Below are 20363 nucleotides of genomic sequence, written 5' to 3'. Positions count from 1 at the left end.
GCTGGAGTGCAGTGGCGTGATCTCGTCTCCCTGCAACCTCCACCTCCCGGGTTCAAGCGATTCTCCTGCCTCAGCCTCCCGAGTAGCTGGAATTACAGGCACGTGCCACAATGGCTGGCTAATTTTTGTATTTTTAGTAGAGACGGTGTTTCACCATGTTGGTCAGGCTGGTATGGAACTCCTGACCTCGTGATCTGCCCACCTCGGCCTCCCAAAGTGCTAGGATTACAGGAGTGAGCCACCGTGCCTGGCCACTTATCTTTTAACAAGGCTATGGATTTGTCACTAAGTAATGCTTTTGCTACATTTCACAAGTTTTGTTAGAAAACATTTTACTCACTGGTCATTTATAAATATTTTATACTTTGCATTATTGTTCTTTGATCTCTGACTTGTTTAGAATTTTGCAAGATTTGTAAGCATGTTTTTTTCTCTTGGTTTATTTTGTCTTTGACTTGTAACTAATTTGCATTGTGGTCTGAGAATACACTCTGTATCTATCTTGCCATCCTTTGAAATTTGTTAATGTTAACTTAATGGTTTAGAATGTGGTCAGTTTTCAAAACTATTCTATTTGTGCTTTGAAAGAATGTAAATTATTTAATTATGGGATGTAATATTCTCCATATGCCCATTGGATGAAGCATATTAATTTTTCTTTCTAAATCTTTTATTGCTAATTTTATTGTCTGCTTTATCTATTGAGTACTGAGAGAGAGGTATTAAGTATTCCACTGGGTTAATGGATTTATTTATTTCTTGTAGTTCCATTAAGTTATGTAAGTGCAGAATTGAGTCATATGTAATTTTAGAATTGTTATGTCTTCCAGTAAAATGAGCCTTATGTCATTAGGAGACTTTTGATCCCTTTTTGTTCTAAAGTCTGTTTTGTCTGTTATTATTATGCCCACCTTACTTTCTTTTAGTTAGCACATGTTTGATGTACTAGTTAAGACACAGGCTAAATTACAGTAACACAGATTCCCACCTAAGAATGGCTTAAATAAGAGAGAAGACTATTTCTCCCTAATCTGCAATGATCTGAAGGTGGGTAGTACAGGGATTACAGAGCCCAGGTACCTTCTGTCTCAATGCTTTGCCAGCCTTCTCACCATGACCTTATTCACATGGTCAAAGATGGTTCACCCCAACCCTGACTCCCTCTTCTCTGTTCTGTTGAGAAGGAGGTAAAGTGGAGTGGGAGGCATATGTATTTGAAGATTTGACCTGGAAGCTACGTAAGTCACTTCAGTTCATGTCTTATTGGCTATATCTAACTATAAGAGAGGTTAATGAACATGGTATTTAGCAAGATGTGCATGCATCTAATTAATATTTGGATATTGAAGGAGAATCACGATCTGTTATAAAATTAATGTATCTTTCTCCAATCTGTCTCCTCTCTGGATTTTATGATTTTATATTTTAGAGCAGGAGTCATCAAACTTTTTCTCTAAAGAACCAGATACTAAATATTTTAGCCTTTGTGGGTCACATGTAGTTTCTGTCACATATTCTTTCTTCAAACATTTAAAACTGTAGAAACTATTCTTAGCCGAAGAGTCATGTGTAAATATGCTGGGTGTCAGACCTGGCCCACGGGCTCTCAGACATGGGTGTCAGACATGGCCCATGGGCTATAGTCTGCCACTCCTCTTTTGGTCTTTCTTATAAACAACATTTTTTAAAAATCTGATTAATTTTCATCTTTTAACTCAATAGTGTAACCATTGACTTTTATTGTGATTTCTCATACATTTATATTTATTTCCTATTACATGAATTCTATTTTTCCATGTTTTTCTGTTTCCTTTTTTCTCCCCTCACTTCTCTCTACCTTTATTTGCCTTCTTTTTGATTGAGATTGTTTTTTCTTAAAATTTAAAAAAAATCAACATTGGTTTGAAAATTATATACTTATGTCAACTAATTGCTATTCTACCTAGTTTAAACACGCATGTTTAGCAATTTCTTTAAATAAAATCAATGTGTTTACTGTCTTTCAAATAATTCTAAACATGATTATCCCCTCCAAAATTCTATACACTTTCACTTTTTATCCTAATTCTATCATGTTTTTTAGCCCCACAAATTTGATAATATTATTCTTTTATGATCAATAAATACTGAAATTTTCATATATTTACCAATATGTTTATCATTTCTCCTTGCATATCAAAGCTTCCATGTTAGCACATTTTCTTTTTTAAAAAAGTATCTCCTTTAGAATGTTCTCTAGTGAGGATCTTGTAGTAAATTCTCCTGGGTTTTGCTTATTTGAAAAATGTTGATTTTGTCTTTGTTCTTATAAAAAGGTTTTACTACAGATGAAATTATAATTTGAGAGTTATTTTCTCTCAAATTGATTAAAATATTGTTCCATTTCTTTCTATTACCACTGTTGCTACTGAGAAATCAACTTTCAGTATAAAATTTTCATTTTTTGTTTTTATTTTATCTTGGTAAGAACACAGCATGAAGTCTACCTTCTTAACAGAATTGTAGGTGTACAATAAAATATTGTTAGTTAATATCGTTGCCACAGTGTTGTACAGAAGATCTCCAGAACTTACTCATCTTGCATTACTGAAACTCTATACCCATTCAACAACAACACCCCATTTGCTTCTCCTTGCAGCCCGTGACAACCACCATTCTGCTCTCTGCTCCTGACTTTGACTCATAAATTGTACATTCAAGTGGAATCATGTAGTGTTTGCCCTTTTGTGACTGGTATAAATTATTCTCTTGTTATCAGTCTATTCTCTCTGATTGCTTTTAGTTCTTTTTATTTTTTGGTATTCTATAATTTGGGAATAAAGTATCTAAATGTGTTTTGGGGTTTCTTGGATCTGAAGATTAATATGCTTCAGTAATTTTGAAAACTTCTCATCCATTTGTCTTCAAATATTTCCTCTTCCTTATTCTTTTGTTATTTCCTCCTAGAACTCTAATTAGAAATATAATAGACCTTTTCACTTTATCTTCCACATCCCTTAATCTCTTTTGTACTTTCTAATATTTTTTTTGTTTGTACTGCATGTGGATAGTATCTTCTGATCTGTTCTCTCTTTCAAGAAATGCCTCTTCAGATGTGTCTGGTCTGTTGTCTAATCAGTCTATTGAGTACATTTTAATTTCAATAGCCTTGTTTATGGTATGGCCTATTATTGGTGAATTGATGAGGCCTCTATGTGTGGACAGCAAAGGGGAGACAGTGGCAATTTCTCTGTAGTCTCTCCCTACCTGGATTGAGTCTTGATGAACTCCTTATTGGCCTATAGCCATCAGCTTATGGATGTGTTCCACAAGAATCTATTTGTTCTTGACTGCTTTTCTTTTTCCTTTCAGGTACAAGCTATGGCACAAGCTTGTACCTTTCAGGTACAAGCAGGTGCCAGTGTATGTTCTCAGTAGATCTGTGGTGTCTGCTGAGTGACCAATGCAGAATTCTCTTCCTCCTCCTTCAGGATACCTTCTCAGGCACGTGAGCCTTGGCATTGTCCATTCTGTTGCCTACATCTTGTGTCTTCCTTCTGTAGACCAAAGTGTTCTCCTAGCTTCACCCCGTAATGACAATCAAAGGATTACAGGTCGCCAGTCTACCCTTGATCCCTTTCTGCTTCAGCTGGCAGTGGTTGGATTGGTGACTTCACTGACCTTCTCTGGCCTTGAGTCAGAGGGAGACCTTACAGAGCTTACAGGAAAGCCATTGTATGAATTTAAAGTTTTATTGTATTTTTGATTTCCAGAACTTTTCTGTGGTTGTTGTCACATCTGCCTGGTGTTTATACCTGATAAAAAATTGTATACAATTGTCTCATTGAGAGAGAATTTGTGTTTGGTTCTGCCAGTTGTCCAAAGGCACCACTATCCAAAGGCTATCAAATTAAAATTTTCATGTGAGCTTTTTTCAGACAATACAGGTGGAATAACTTTGGACTACCCTGCAGCATGAGAGCCCTTTAGTAGCTATGAATTATTAAGAGGGTTGTTATTTTCCCCCTCCACTCAGCACCAAACTTAAGAAAGGCAAATTTCTTGACTAGCCCATTTTGATACATTTATTCTTGCTTATCCCGACACTGAGGGCGTAAACCACTGGAGTTTCAGTTTCACGAGAGGGATTCTATCAGACTTCCCAGCAAGAGGTCCCTAGCTTTAGCCCTTGTGTATCCTTCAGGGAAGAAGCCCAAGATTTCTAGGCCTAAGCAGGTATCTTCAAAGCACAACTGGCTTTGGTAGTTGGTTGCCTATGGGAATCCTGGATTCTACTTTGTTTCTGAGCCCTACAAATCACCTATTACTATGTTAGCTTGTATTGCATCTAAAACTGTAGTTTACCTTTTACAAAACATCTTAGTTTTTTCATTAGGAGAGTTATGAAACGTTTAAGACCATTTTGACACTCTTCAAAAATTATTAAAGGTCCAGGGTTCTATTGATTATGTGGATTGTATCTATTAATATTTAACATATTCCAAAGTAAATCTGATAAATATTAAGGATATGTATTTATTAATCCATTTATGATATAATAAACGTTATATGTTGTCTTAAACTTTTACGGACAATAACTACATTTTAAAGAAAAATAGATGTGACAAGAGTGACAATCCTTAACACTTGTCAAATCTCTTTAATGTCTGACAAGAGAAGATAGATTATTTTACCAGCTTTTGCATTTTCATCTGTTATGATGTCAAACATTATATAACCTCTGGAAAACTCTACTTCACACTTAAGGGAAAAAAGTGTAAAAAAGACAGATAACACCTTAGTATTATTATGCAAAGAATTTTGGCCTCGTAGGCCTCTGACAGTATCTCAGGGCCTCCAGGAGTACCTAGAACACATTTTGGGAACATGAAGACTCAGGAACAGGAACTTTTATTTAATTTTTAAAGCTCTATATGTTATTCTGCTGAGCATATCTGGATGGGACCCATTGAGGAATCCTGAGCAGCTTCAATGAATTAGATATTTCAAAAGGGAGGGGGCCGGGAGGAGCCAAGATGGCCGAATAGGAACAGCTCCGGTCTACAGCTCCCAGCGCGAGCGACGCAGAAGACGGGTGATTTCTGCATTTCCATCTGAGGTACCGTGTTCATCTCACTAGGGAGTGCCAGACAGTGGGCGCAGGTCAGTGGGTGAGCGCACCGTGCGCCAGCCGAAGCAGGGGCGAGGCATTGCCTCACTCGGGAAGCGCAAGGGGTCAGGGAGTTCCCCTTCCAGGGGTGACAGACGGCACCTGGAAAATTGGGCCACTCCCACCCGAATACTGTGCTTTTCCGACGGGCTTAGGAAACGGTGCCCCAGGAGAGTATAGCCCGCACCTGGCTCAGAGGGTCCTACGCCCACGGAGTCTCGCTGATTGCTAGCACAGCAGTCTGAGATCAAACAGCAAGTCGGCAGCGAGGCTGGGGGAGGGGCGCCCGCCATTGCCCAGGCTCCCTTAGGTAAACAAAGCAGCCTGGAAGCTTGAACTGGGTGGAGCCCACCACAGCTCAAGGAGGCCTGCCTGCCTCTGTAGGCTCCACCTCTGGGGGCAGGACACAGACAAACAAAAAGACAGCAGTAACCTCTGCAGACTTAAATGTCCCTGTCTGACAGCTTTGAGGAGAGCAGTGGTTCTCCCAGCACGCAGCTGGAGATCTGAGAACGGGCTGACTGCCTCCTCAAGTGGGTCCCTGACCCCTGACCCCCGAGCAGCCTAACTGGGAGGCACCCCCCAGCAGGGGCAGACTGACACCTCACACGGCCGGCCAGGTATTCCAACAGACCTGCAGCTGAGGGTTCTGTCTGTTAGAAGGAAAACTAACAGAAAGGACATCCACACCAAAAACCCATCTGTACATCACCATCATCAAAGACCAAAAGTAGATAAAACCACAAAGATGGGGAAAAAACAGAGCAGAAAAACTGGAAACTCTAAAAACCAGAGTACCTCTCCTCCTCCAAAGGAACGCAGTTCCTCACCAGCAACGGAACAAAGCTGGACGGAGAATGACTTTGACGAGCTGAGAGAAGAAGGCTTCAGACGATCAAATTACTCTGAGCTACGGGAGGATATTCAAACCAAAGGCAAAGAAGTTGAAAACTTTGAAAAAAATTTAGAAGAATGTATAACTAGAATAACCAATACAGAGAAGTGCTTAAAGGAGCTGATGGAGCTGAAAACCAAGGCTCGAGAACTACGTGAAGAATGCAGAAGCCTCAGGAGCCGATGCGATCAAATGGAAGAAAGGGTATCAGCCCTGGAAGATGAAATGAATGAAATGAAGCAAGAAGGGAAGTTTAGAGAAAAAAGAATAAAAAGAAACGAGCAAAGCCTCCAAGAAATGTGGGACTATGTGAAAAGACCAAATCTACGTCTGATTGGTGTACCTGAAAGTGACGGGGAGAATGGAAACAAGTTGGAAAACACTCTGCAGGATATTATCCAGGAGAACTTCCCCAATCTAGCAAGGCAGGCCAACATTCAGATTCAGGAAATACAGAGAACGCCACAAAGATACTCCTCGAGAAGAGCAACTCCAAGACACATAATTGTCAGATTCACCAAAGTTGAAATGAAGGAAAAAATGTTAAGGGCAGCCAGAGAGAAAGGTCGGGTTACCATCAAAGGGAAGCCCATCAGAATAACAGCGGATCTCTCAGCAGAAACCCTACAAGCCAGAAGAGAGTGGGGGCCAATATTCAACATTCTTAAAGAAAAGAATTTTCAACCCAGAATTTCATATCCTGCCAAACTAAGCTTCATAACTGAAGAAGAAATAAAATACTTTACAGACAAGCAAATGCTGAGAGATTTTGTCACCACCAGGCCTGCCCTAAAAGAGCTCCTGAAGGAAGCGCTAAACATGGAAAGGCACAACCGGTACCAGCCACTGCAAAATCATACCGAAATGTAAAGACCATCGAGACTAGGAAGAGACTGCATCAACTAACGAGCAAAATATCCAGCTAACATCATAATGACAGGATCAAATTCACACATAACAATATTAACTTTAAATGTAAATGGACTAAATGCTCCAATTAAAAGACACAGACTGGCAAACTGGATAAAGACTCAAGACCCATCAGTGTGCTGTATTCAGGAAACCCATCTCACGTGCAGAGACACACATAGGCTCAAAATAAAAGGATGGAGGAAGATCTACCAAGCAAATGGAAAACAAAAAAAGGCAGGGGTTGCAATCCTAGTCTCTGATAAAACAGACTTTAAACCAACAAAGATCAAAAGAGACAAAGAAGGCCATTACATAATGGTAAAGGGATTAATTCAACAAGAAGAGCTAACTATCCTAAATATATATGCACCCAATACAGGAGCACCCAGATTCATAAAGCAAGTCCTGAGTGACCTACAAAGAGACTTAGACTCCCACACATTAATAATGGGAGACTTTAACACCCCACTGTCAACATTAGACAGATCAACGAGACAGAAAGTCAACAAGGATACCCAGGAATTGAACTCAGCTCTGCACCAAGCGGACCTAATAGACATCTACAGAACTCTCCACCCCAAATCAACAGAATATACATTTTTTTCAGCACCACACCACACCTATTCCAAAATTGACCATATACTTGGAAGTAAAGCTCTCCTCAATAAATGTAAAAGAACAGAAATTGTAACAAACTGTCTCTCAGATCACAGTGCAATCAAGCTAAAACTCAGGATTAAGAATCTCACTCAAAACCGCTCAACTACGTGGAAACTGAACAACCTGCTCCTGAATGACTACTGGGTACATAACGAAATGAAGGCAGAAATAAAGATGTTCTTTGAAACCAACGAGAACCAAGACACAACATACCAGAATCTCTGGGATGCATTCAAAGCAGTGTGTAGAGGGAAATTTATAGCACTAAATGCCCACAAGAGAAAGCAGAAAAGATCCAAAATTGACACCCTAACATCACAATTAAAAGAACTAGAAAAGCAAGAGCAAACACATTCAAAAGCTAGCAGAAGGCAAGAAATAACTAAAATCAGAGCAGAACTGAAGGAAATAGAGACACAAAAAACCCTTCAAAAAATAAATGAATCCAGGAGCTGGTTTTTTGAAAGGATCAACAAAATTGATAGACCGCTAGCAAGATTAATAAAGAAAAAAAGAGAGAAGAATCAAATAGATGCAATAAAAAATGATAAAGGGGATATCACCACCGATCCCACAGAAATACAAACTACCATCAGAGAATATTACAAACACCTCTATGCAAATAAACTAGAAAATCTAGAAGAAATGGATAAATTCCTCAACACATACACCCTCCCAAGACTAAACCAGGAAGAAGTTGAATCTCTGAATAGACCAATAACAGGAGCTGAAATTGTGGCAATAATCAACAGCTTACCAACCAAAAAAAGTCCAGGTCCAGATGGATTCACAGCCGAATTCTACCAGAGGTACAAGGAGGAGCTGGTACCATTCCTTCTGAAACTATTCCAATCAATAGAAAAAGAGGGAATCCTCCCTAACTCATTTTATGAGGCCAGCATCATCCTGATACCAAAGCCTGGCAGAGACACAACAAAAAAAGAGAATTTTAGACCAATATCCTTGATGAACATTGATGCAAAAATCCTCAATAAAATACTGGCAAACAGAATCCAGCAGCACATCAAAAAGCTTATCCACCATGATCAAGTGGGCTTCATCCCTGGGATGCAAGGCTGGTTCAATATACGCAAATCAATAAATGTAATCCAGCATATAAACAGAACCAAAGACAAAAACCACATGATTATCTCAATAGATGCAGAAAAGGCCTTTGACAAAATTCAACAACCCTTCATGCTAAAAACTCTCAATAAATTAGGAATTGATGGGACGTATCTCAAAATAATAAGAGCTATTTATGACAAACCCACAGCCAATATCATACTGAATGGGCAAAAACTGGAAGCATTCCCTTTGAAAACTGGCACAAGACAGGGATGCCCTCTCTCACCACTTCTATTCAACATAGTGTTGGAAGTTCTGGCCAGGGCAATTAGGCAGGAGAAGGAAATCAAGGGTATTCAATTAGGAAAAGAGGAAGTCAAATTGTCCCTATTTGCAGATGACATGATTGTATATCTAGAAAACCCCATTGTCTCAGCCCAAAATCTCCTTAAGCTGATAAGCAACTTCAGCAAAGTCTCAGGATACAAAATCAATGTGCAAAAATCACAAGCATTCTTATACATCAATAACAGACAAACAGAGAGCCAAATCATGAGTGAACTCCCATTCACAATTGCTTCAAAGAGAATAAAATACCTAGGAATCCAACTTACAAGGGATGTGAAAGACCTCTTCAAGGAGAACTACAAACCACTGCTCAAGGAAATAAAAGAGGATACAAACAAATGGAAGAACATTCCATGCTCATGGGTAGGAAGAATCAATATCATGAAAATGGCCATCCTTCCCAAGGTAATTTACAGATTCAATGCCATCCCCATCAAGCTACCAATGACTTTCTTCACAGAATTGGAAAAAACTACTTTAAAGTTCATATGGAACCAAAAAAGAGCCCGCATCGCCAAGTCAATCCTAAGCCAAAAGAACAAAGCTGGAGGCATCACACTACCTGACTTCAAACTATACTACAAGGCTACAGTAACCAAAACAGCATGGTACTGGTACCAAAACAGAGATATAGATCAATGGAACAGAACAGAGCCGTCAGAAATAATGCCACATATCTACAAGTATCTGATCTTTGACAAACCTGACAAAAATAAGAAATGGGGAAAGGATTCCCTATTTAATAAATGGTGCTGGGAAAACTGGCTAGCCATATGGAGAAAGCTGAAACTGGATCCCTTCCTTACACCTTATACAAAAATCAATTCAAGATGGATTAAAGACTTAAATGTTAGACCTAAAACCATAAAAACCCTAGAAGAAAACCTAGGCATTACCATTCAGGACATAGGCATGGGCAAGGACTTCATGTCTAAAACACCAAAAGCAATGGCAACAAAAGCCAAAATTGACAAATGGGATCTAATTAAACTCAAGAGCTTCTGCACAGCAAAAGAAACTACCATCAGAGTGAACAGGCAACCTACAAAATGGGAGAAAATTTTCGCAACCTACTCATCTGACAAAGGGCTAATATCCAGAATCTACAATGAAACTCCAACAAATTTACAAGAAAAAAACAAACAACCCCATCAAAAAGTGGGCGAAGGACATGAACAGACACTTCTCAAAAGAAGACATTTATGCAGCCAAAAAACACATGAAAAAATGCTCACCATCACTGGCCATCAGAGAAATGCAAATCAAAACCACAATGAGATACCATCTCACACCAGTTAGAATGGCAATCATTAAAAAGTCAGGAAACAACAGGTGCTGGAGAGGATGTGGAGAAATAGGAACACTTTTACACTGTTGGTGGGACTGTAAACTAGTTCAACCCTTGTGGAAGTCAGTGTGGCGATTCCTCAGGGATCTAGAACTAGAAATTCCATTCGACCCAGCCATCCCATTACTGGGTATATACCCAAAGGACTATAAATCATGCTGCTATAAAGACACATGCACACGTATGTTTATTGCAGCATTATTCACAATAGCAAAGACTTGGAACCAACCCAAATGTCCAACAATGATAGACTGGATTAAGAAAATGTGGCACATATACACCACGGAATACTATGCAGCCATAAAAAATGATGAGTTCACATCCTTTGTAGGGACATGGATGAAATTGGAAATCATCATTCTCAGTAAACTATCGCAAGAACAAAAAACCAAACACCGCATATTCTCACTGATAGGTGGGAATTGAACAATGAGAACACATGGACACAGGAAGGGGAACATCACACTCTGGGGACTGTTGTGGGGTGGGGGGAGGGGGGAGGGATAGCATTGGGAGATATACCTAATGCTAGATGACGAGTTGGTGGGTGCAGCGCACCAGCATGGCACATGTATACATATGTAACTTACCTGCACATTGCGCACATGTACCATAAAACCTAAAGTATAATAATAATAATAATAAAAGAAAAAAAAATTGAAAAAAAAAAAAAAAAAAAACAAAAGGGAGGGGGCCACAAATGGAAAACAGAAAGGCCCCAGGGCTCAACTTTACTTCTTGCTTGCTTCACTATTTCTTTCGGTATTGACATTTCTGATCTGTTTCTCCCTTCAATTTCACCCTCTTTCTCTGCCAGACCCTCAAAACTGCTTTGCTAGGCCCTTTGGAAAAGTACAGTTTACTCTCCCAGATAGTCTTCATTGAAATTAAAAGGTCAAAATTCTGATTATTTAAGAGAAATAATAGTCTCAGAGCCATGCTAGTAAAAATGAAACTGCCTGTGTCCCAGTTTCAGAATTCTGATTTGTTTACACAAAAATTCAGCTTCACGCTGCACATAAGTGATGAGTGAGTTTCTGACTTTTGTCAGTGAAAGCAATTTCTTTTATTTAGAAAGATGATTTTATAATTATCAAAGCCAAGTTCAAATCATGAAAGGTCTCTGAAGTCACTTTATCTTTTAAAAATATGGGCAAATGGAATCTGAAAACATCAGTTTATTGGATATTTATGTACAAGGAAAATTCTTGGCTGAAATTCTTACATTTAGTAGTCAGTCTTTTAAACAAACATATACCCTAGTTAAAACACATGGTTTTCTCACAATAAGTCTTACTATTCAAAATTACAGTGTGTGATTATCTCTAAAAAAAACCGATAAAGCCTTGATTTTTACGGTTGATTAAGTAGGTTATTGCAAATCACGTCAGCTTTGAGTTTGGCATGTCTCCCAGAATTCAGACTTCCCAGGCAAAGCTCAGAGTTTCTTTTTCCATAACAAAGATTTGAATCCATAAAATCCCTTGGGAATTCTTATGTCCAAAACAGACATTTCCCAGGGTTTCATATGGTTTTCTGGAAAGCTCTTGACCCAACAAGTAGTTCCATATGGAGGCATCTGAGCTAATGAAACTTCATTTCCTGTGAATACATCTTACTTCAGATATTCTATTCAAGTCATTCTTTCAATAGGCATCAGTCTCTCCTTCTGTTCCATCCTGTGTCACATTGAAGGAAGCCGCAGTTATCACCAGTGAATTAACAAAGAATGTTACCTACTATTAGTATTATTTTTAGCAATCAATTTAGCAGGGCTTGTTATTATATCCTTTGGGATTTATTAGGCGACTTTGTGTAGGTTTGTAGTAGAGTCTGCACAGAGTGAGTGGCAATTAGGTTTCAAGTATGTCCTCTGGTTAGTAGGATAGCAGGAATGTTCTAAAAAAGCAAGGTTTCTAGACAATGGAGGGCTCAACACAACAGTGAAGTTTTAAGTTTGAAGACCTATATCTAATTTCAGATTTGTCTGGAGGAAACAGTTATCTTGCAGCAGTACTGTCAATGCTCCACCTAAATCCTCCTGAATCCCTTTCGCTCTATCTTTGCACCCAGCCCCTAAGCTGCTGTGTGCTTTGGCTTCGAATGATTGGCACCTGTGACTCTTTGGAGACCTGTTTTCAAGCTCCTGGACCCAGTTTGTCCTAGACCAAAGAGCTGCTCAACACGCCTGGGAGTATCCCCTCATTGCACTCCCCAGGGCGGCTCACTGCCAGTGACCAGTGATGGGGACATAAGGTGGGAGTCAGTGTAAAGCCTTGCCCCCTTGCAGGGCTCTCCTGCTGCATCAGGCGAAGGCTGGGACTTGCTTTAAATCTCACCACTGTGAAACTGGGAGGATAGGGGAGGCGACTCTTACCTTAAAGGCTTACTGTAAAAATGAGATGGCATAGCATTTGTGGAAGTATTGGTAAACCGTAAAATGTCCTGACCCAAAATGACTTGTTCTGCCCATGGGGCAGGGATGTCATATATGTAGGGCTGCCTGAAGCACTGAGTTGACAATGTAAACCCTAAACTGGGCCTAGTGGATTTAAATAAAAAGGCATGAGTAGTTAACATGCAGATCAGTTATTGGCTGTTTTTCCTGTAGGTCTAAAATAAATTAAAATAAATAGTGCATGTTTATAGAAACTGGGTGGAAAGACATTTTTGAGATGCCTAAAGAAACTAACTGAAAACCTGTCAGGTTGAACAAAACTCACCTTGGAGCAGTGTGATTAACTTCTTGGCTTGCTAGACCCCATTTTATGCTGGTGATAGCCCTGATACTTTACAGAAGAATGCACATATGATAAAATTTGCATTGTATTTCAGGGGATGCAGATCCCCCCCAAAATACAGTTCTTTGGTAAAGAAAACTTGCAGGACTTTGCAGCCTTTTTCATGCCATGGACTCTTCCTCAAGGATGATGTTTTTAAACTCTAAAATAAAATTCAAAGAATGCCAATGATGGTGCAATTCAGTTCTATCCACAGATCATGTTGGCATCTGTAGACAGCAAGTCCAGAACCTCTGCAGTGAGGAATGGGAGGGGTTGAGAGCCTAACATCGTGATCTCCCTGGGACAGCTGCCTCACTCTTGACGAGGCCCTAGGCCCAGCTTAGGAGGCCGCACTTGTGCCTTCCTATCCTGATCTGTGGCTGTAGCTGTGCACCGCCACATTGGTGATGACTGGCACTGTGGACAAACTTTGAGGAAGCCTAGAGAGGCGCACATCGGAAGCATTCAGGGCTGCCAGGGACTTGACCTGAGAAAGTTCAAATGATTATAATTGGGTTTACATCCTGAGTTTGAACCAAAACAAAGTAAAATAGGTAATATTTAAAAATAAATTAACCACTCGGTTGCTAAAATTTATTTAAATTAAAACTTTCAATTTTTTAACATTAAAATTTTCTAAACACAAAAGTTTTGATATTTTTTAGAATGTATTAGTTCAATATTTATTAAGAGAATTTTTTTAAATGATTCATGGTTATCAAAAGCTGGGATGTTGGGTGTTGCATAGGGCATTGAGCTTTTCCTGTTATGACGGGGTGGGTGGTGTGAACCCTGAAAGAAGGAACATACCACCGGGAGAGTCCAAAGACTTTGCTTTATTGAAGAAATCTCTGATATAGCATTGCATATTAGGGACCTGCTTTTTCTCATGCAAGTGAAATATAAAATGCCACGATCACCGGCCTTCCTGGCCAATACAACAACAGCTTCTTGTTTCCAAATTAGTTGTTACATGAAATGCCCACAACCATCTCTCAATTGGTTTTCTTCATGTTCAGAAAATTTCCTTCTGTATCTTCACCATCAATGTCTTTGAGTGTCAGGATCTTTCCAAAGATCATCTCGTATTTTCATTTCATGTAACACATTTTTGTAGCGCCTACTGTGTGGTATGACTCCGTCCTTGCAGAGCTCATGTTCTAGGACCACACGTCAACACGTGAAAAAATAAATGGTGATGTAACATGGTAACTGCTTTGACAAGTTACTAACAACATACCATAAAGGTGCAGTATTACCCAGCACCTGATTCAACTACAAAGATATGGGAAAGACTCACTGAGAAAGAGATATTTAAATTGGATGACAAAAGATGAATAAGGACTGACAGATGAAGAATGGGGTGAGAAGTGTTCCAGGAACAGGGAATAGTGTATACTCCAGCCCAGAGAGTGAGGAGCTATGTTCAATTTGGGTGCATGAAGGTGAGTAGTGGAAATGAATCCAAAAAGGTCACTTGTAGCCAGATTTTCAGCAGAATTTGGGTTTCAATTTGCAGCTATGAAAGAGCCAGCTGGATTTTTTGAACAATTGTCTTCCATGTGTAGGGAAGAAATTGGTGACAGATAGATTGTTGTGTTGGTTCCAAGTAACAGATGATGAGGCCTCAGACTCAGGCACTGGTAATAGGAAGGTAAAGGAGATGCTGGAATTGAAAGGTATTTTCTGAGAGAACTGGTAGAATTTTGTGACCAATTTGATGTGGAAGGTGAAAAAGAGAGAAGAATTGAAGTGTCAAACATCATTTAAAATGCCTACAAGTACTTTCAGACTGTTGAATTCCCACCACCTACTCGCTTACCAGGTGACTTCTGGGATAAATTGTCTTAAATATGATACAACTGTATGGTTTTTCTTGGTACTTATCCTGCCTGGTGTTCTCTGAGCTCCCCGGATCTGTATATGTGGTGGCGTCTGTCACTAATTTTTTAATGTTCTCAACCATTATTATTTCAAATATTTCTTCTGTTCCGTTTTCTGTTTCTTCTCCTCAGGGCATTTAAATTGTGTTTATGATATACTTTTTGTCTGTTTGTTTGTTTGAGACACAGTTTCACTCTGCCACCCAGGCTGGTGTGCGGTAGCATGATCTCTGCTCACTGCAACCTCCACCTCCTGGGTTCAAGTGATTCTCATGCCTTAACCTCCTGAGTAGATGGGATTACAGACACGCGCCACCATGCCTGGCTACATTTTGTATTTTTAGTAGAGATGGGGTTTCACCATGTTGGCCAGGCTGGTCACGAACTCCTGACCTCAAGTGATCTGCCCACTTCGATCTCCCAAAGTGCTGGGATTACAGGCATGAGCTGCAGCGCCCAGCCTATGATACACCTTTTGATACCGGCCACAGGTACTGGATATTTTGTTCTGTTTTTTTTTTCCTCCATTCCTTTTTCTCTTTGCGTTTCAGTTTGAGAAGTTTTATTGAATATTGAAGTTCACTGATTGTTTTCTTGGTCATGTCCAGTCAACTGGTGAGCCATCTAAGGCATTCTTTATTTCTGTTATGGTATTTTTAAATTCTAGCATTTTCTTCTGCTTTTTTTCTTAGCATTTTTATCTCTCTGCTTACAATTTCCATCTGTTCTTGCATGTTACCTATTTTTTCCATGAGCAACTTTAACATACTAATCATTGTTATTTTAAATTTTCTGTCCAAGAATTCCAGCAGCTGTGTCACATCTTCATCTTGTTCTGATTATTTGTCTCTTCAAACATTGTGTGTGTGTGTATTCTTTCTGTCTTTTAGAATGCCTTTTCATTTCTTGCTGAAACGTAAGCATGTTGTATTGGGTATGAAGAACTGAAATAAATAAGCCTTTCATGTGAGGATTTATGTTAATCTATGCTTAATGTTTATTGTAGCTATAGGTACCACATGTGTCAAATTCCACTAGAATTTGTGTTCTTGTCTCTTCTCCTCACTTTGGGCTTCTCTAAGTCCTCCTCCTCAGAGAGAGTCTGCATCATGCAGTTCTTTCAGCTGAAATCAACTGTCTCTATACTGGGCGTCCTATTGGCATGGTAGTAAGGAGTAGGGGAAAGAGAGCGTTTTATAATTTTCTGATTAAGTCTCAGTCTTTTAGAGGATATGGGGCTCTGGCTTGTGACTTTCTAAGTGTTTCTGAAGTGGTTTAGCCTTTATTTCCCCCAACCCCTTTCCTCCCTGATGGTAGTATTCCCAATCTATTTACTTGAAGTCCTGGAGTTGGAAGGCATCCTCTTTGTCTAGCTGAACTAAGGTTTCAGGATTGAGATTTTACAAAGTCTCTTTACTTGGACAGTAGGCCTTTGTTATAGAGAAAAATTAAGTAGTTAATCTTCTCATCCTCTGCTAGAATCAAAGGTGATATTTTAAGAAATTTCCTGGCTGGGCACAGTGGCTCATGCCTGTAATCCCAGCAATTTAGGAGGCCGAGGCGGGCAGATCGCCTGAGGTCAGGAGTTCAAGACTAGCCTGGCCAACATAGTGAAACCTCATCTCTACTAAAAACACAAAAATTAGCCGGGTGTGGTGGCAGGCACCTGTAATCCCAGCTACTTGGGAGGCTGAGGCAGGAGAATTGCTTGAACCCAGGAGGCGGAGGTTGCAGTGAGCTGAGACTGCACCACTGCATTTCAGCCTGGGCGACAAGAGCGAGATTCCGTCTCAAAAAAAAGGGAAACTTCCCACTGTAAGAACCTGGTGGAATTCCTGGAGAGAAAACCCAGGTAAGTGAGGAGGATTCCCTTAAGACTTCAGCCTCTAGGAGTTTTTCACTTTCTATAGACATATTCGGCCTCCAGCAATTCATCAACATCACCATTTAATTGTTTCTACCAGTTTATCACTCTAGTGGCTTTTGCTTCCAGGTAAGAAGATCTGGGTTGCTGTATTTCTCCAGATTCACCTGATTCTCCAGATTCTGGAGTGACAGTTTTCCCAATGAGTTCAGTTTTTTGACAGGTACAAGGAAAGTCATTGATTTTCAGTTTGCCTAGCTTTTTCTTATTGTGAGGACAGGAATGACAACTTCGAGGCTCTTTATATGTTGAAATGAAAACTGGAAGTTGATTAATTCTTTGGAGAAGTGAAGTCAGGTCATCTCATCATGAATCAATGTCCTTAGTCATTCTCACAATGTCAACTCTGGGTGGCTCCTTTAGACCCTTTCTTCCTCTTAATTTCCATATGCTTCTATGTTTTTGCTCTAACATTCAAACTCCTAATTTTTCCCTCCTTCCTTCCAAATGTTTTCAGTATACCCTTTCAAACTTCTATTCTCAGGCAGAAAGACTTCATTTCATCCTAACTGTAATGACCCAGCTTTCCCAGCAACTCTCATATGAGATTGCTACTTTTTCCTCCACCTCCCACTTCCCTTGGGATGAAGTAGAGACACGGCTAGTCTAGCTTCTGAGTGCTGCTTCCAGCCCAATAGGTAAAGTCCTCATTCTTGTGAGCTCCAGGAAAGCAAAAAATGTGTTTGCCTTTATTGCTGTATCCCAAGCACATAGGTTATACTAAGAAAAATGATATGGATTTGTAAATAAGTGCAAAAGCATATGACATATTCTTTCAAAGTCATACTGGGATATCATTTAATAAACTCACCTAGAAATCATTTAATCTTCTAGCAGAATGTATCATTGTCTGACTTTGCTCTTTACTATTAATTAAAGTCTCAGACTCTATAAAGACCTATGTTAATGTATTGATTATGTCCAGTCAAGATAGAAATAATTTCTGTCCCATGAAAAAGATAATTTCAAAGGTTACAGTTTTTTTTTTTTCTTGCACAACTTAACCAGTTTGTATATATTCTAGCAATCTTTTTTTTTTTTTTTTTTTTTTAAGACAGAGTCTCGCTCTGTTGCCCAGGCTGGAGTGCAGTGGCACAATCTCGGCTCACTGCAACCTCTGCCTCCCGGGTGCAAGCAATTCTCCTGCCTCAGCCTCCCAAGTAGCTAGGACTACAGGTGTGTGACACCATGCCTGACTAATTTTTTTTGTGTGTGTATTTTTAGTAGAGACGGGGTTTCGCTGTGTTAGCCAGGATGGTCTCCATCTCTGGACCTCATAATCCACTCACCTTGTCCTCCCAAAGTGCTAGGATAACAGGCATCAGCCACCTATTGTAGCAATTTTATTCTGGCATTCTCTTTTTAAAGGACCATATAAATCTCCTTCCCTCAAAATTTTCTTTGAGTCAGCTTTACCATATTACTGTTTGTCTTGATAATTAATAAGTCAAATAAAATCTGTGACATGTGTTTATTCTATGTTTGTTTAAGAGTCATGGTTTTCATTTTTGAAAATTACATTTTGATAATCATTACCCTAAATATTATAGTTGCCAAGTAAATAATTGTGGAATGAATGAATACATAATGAAGGAATGTCTTTTACATGCATTTTGGAAAACTTGTCCAAGTATCTCATTAAGCTAATTTTTTACCATGAAACTTCCTGCTCAGGCAAACTGGTCACTTGTAATTTTGGTAGATATTGTTAATTACCAATTTTAGAAGTTTGATGCCAATTCATAGTTCTGCTGACCGTATAGGAAGGTACTCTTTCTCCATATCCTCAACCTGCTGGGTTCTTCATTATCAAACTTAAATTTGTTGCCAATCTGAGAGGTGAGAATGTTTTGGTTTGCATTTTAAAATATGCAGAAGAAGCTCTTACAGTTTTATTGATCATTTGTTGAAAATTTGCATCTACTGTTTGACCTTCAATCTGCTTAGCTCTTTTTATGTGTGTTTCTCCATCTGTCTGACACTTCAGACACTTGACCTCTCTGCTCCTATTCATCAGCTTTCTTCTGTCTTTTTTTCCTTTTGTTTCTTGCCTCAATTCCATTGTGTCATTCCAACAATTTACACATATCATAACTGTGTGTCCTTCCCTGGTACTCACTCTGGAGCAGCACTGTTGACTCCCAGCCCCCAACCGCAATCATTTTAAAATATCTACATCTTGGCTGCTAAGTAATGCTGAAAAAAAGACAAAACCCACATGACCCAGCAGACTTTTGCCTGTACAAATTATGAGATTCCAATTTTTTTCCACAAATTTTTTAAGTTGGCAATTTGTTATTCTACAAAAAGTCCTAATAATATCTTATGTACTCTTTTAAAAAATACCTCCAACCCTGCCACTTCTCCCCTCAGTTTTAGTAGATGACTCACTTTCTACTTCAATGAGAAAATAGACATCAACAATCTCAGTCAAAACTCCGTCTCCTACATGCCACTGCCCTGAAATCTTATTTGCACCTGAGCCCATTCTTGCCTTCTTCCCCTTGGTTATGATGAAAGAGGTGGCCCCGAACCTGTCCCAGGCCTAACTCTCCTCTTAGGTGCAGAGTCTGTCTTCTCCCCGCTTGTTAGGAGCATTGCCCATCTTCTCACCTTCCTGCCTCTTCACCTTCTCCCTTTCTACTGGATTCTTTCATTCACATGTTAGTATACTAATCTCTGTCCTCTTTGACCTCGACTTCCTCCCCCAGCTACCGCCCTGCATCTCTCCTGGGCTCAACTAAGCTTCCTGAAATAATTGAAATGTTCTTTTTCCTTAGGTGCTGTAAAATCTCTGGGCTCTTTAGCTTCTCAGGTATGTCTTTATCAACAGCGTGAAAACGTGCTAATACAATTGTCTTTTTTTGTTTTTGGAGACGGAGCCTCACTCTGTCACCCAGGCTGGAGTGCAGTGGCGTGATCTCGTCTCCGTGCAACCTCCGCCTCCCAGGTTCAAGCAATTCTACTGCCTCAGCCTCCAGAGTAGCTGGGACTGTAGGCACATACCACCACACCCAGCTAATTTTTGTATCTTTTAGTAGAGACAGGGTTTCACCATGTTTGCCAGGCTGGTCTCGAACTCCTGACCTCAGGTGATCCACCCAGCTTGGCTTCCTAAAGTTTTGGGATTACAGGCATGAGCCATTGTACCCAGCCATTTTTTCTTTTCTTAATTTGCTACACAAACTGTCCTGACCTTTCTTTTTCTTCTTAATACACCTTAGATATCACTCCACATCACTGTAAAGAGTGGCCTTATTTTTAAAAATAACTGCATTGTGTTCCTCTTTATCACAATTGATCTAACTATTCCCCCATGGATAGACCTTTCTTAGTCTTTCGCTATTATAAAACAATGCTGCAGTTAATATAATTATAATTTCTGTTTATGTT

Source organism: Pongo abelii, chromosome 7, assembly GCF_028885655.2.
Source record: "Pongo abelii isolate AG06213 chromosome 7, NHGRI_mPonAbe1-v2.0_pri, whole genome shotgun sequence".
Lineage (NCBI taxonomy): Eukaryota > Metazoa > Chordata > Mammalia > Primates > Hominidae > Pongo > Pongo abelii.
The sequence above is the reverse complement of the archived record's forward strand: the minus strand, read 5'-3'. Positions refer to the sequence as shown.